Source organism: Fukomys damarensis, unplaced genomic scaffold (assembly GCF_012274545.1).
Source record: "Fukomys damarensis isolate Sample0158 unplaced genomic scaffold, DMR_v1.0_HiC HiC_scaffold_9, whole genome shotgun sequence".
Taxonomy (NCBI): Eukaryota; Metazoa; Chordata; class Mammalia; order Rodentia; family Bathyergidae; genus Fukomys; species Fukomys damarensis.
This window is the reverse complement of record NW_022900921.1, coordinates 5,221,589-5,222,528: the sequence shown is the minus strand read 5'-3', so window position 1 is coordinate 5,222,528 and position 940 is coordinate 5,221,589.

Below are 940 nucleotides of genomic sequence, written 5' to 3'. Positions count from 1 at the left end.
GTACTGATTCTATTATTTTCCTTTGGAATTGAACCCAGGGCCTTCAGATTTAACTACTTCTCCAACTCTTTCTGAGACAGGGTCTCACCAAATTGCATAGTCTGGGCTCAAAGCAGGAGCCCTCCAGCCTGAGCGTCCTAGAATACTGATTAGAGGTGTGCGCCACCACTGCCTGGCAATCGAAATGAAGGCTCTGAGTCAGACAGGTGGAATGGCGAACTCCCACAGCCCCAGCACTCTGGGAGGCTGAGGCGAGGATCACAAGTTCGAGATCAGGCTGGGGATCGGAGACCTTGTCTCAAAATAAAACATTAAAAAAGGAGCTGGGAGATGTTGCTCGGTGCAAAGGCCTTGAGTTCAATTTCTAGTACTAGCTAGAGAGGAGGAGGAGGAAGGTGAGAAGTGGGAGGGAGAAATGAAGGCCCTGAGGAAGGCTGAAATGGCGCTTCCCTTTGTTGAAAGATGTTTGGCAGATCTTGGGAAATGCTCGCCCCTACAAGAAAGTCCTGTGTCGGGCACCCCGGCACTCGGCCACGGGGACTTCTCTCGGTATCTGACGAGGGAGAGCTCCCGAGGGCCAGTACGGCCGGACGAACCCCAGGCACCACTCCCGCCTCGCCTCTTCCTTAGGCAGTCTTGGTCGCCAGCCCTCCCAGGGCCCTCAGAGCCGCTCGGCCTCCCCGCTGCACAGAGGACTCTGCCTCCGGCAGCTGAAGAGCGAGAGGCAGGGCTGGAGGTGGAGCCGGGTGTGGGGTGACACCGGCTCGGCTCGCTCCGGCTCTTCCCTGAGCCCGACACCTGGCCGAGGACCTATCAACGCCAGTTCTTAGAGACACAGCACACCTACCCCACCCCAGACCCCGATCCCGACCCATCCCCGAGTGTGGGGGACTGGCCACTGCCCCAAACTCAGCCGGCCCGGCTGGAGCTGGCCGCGCGC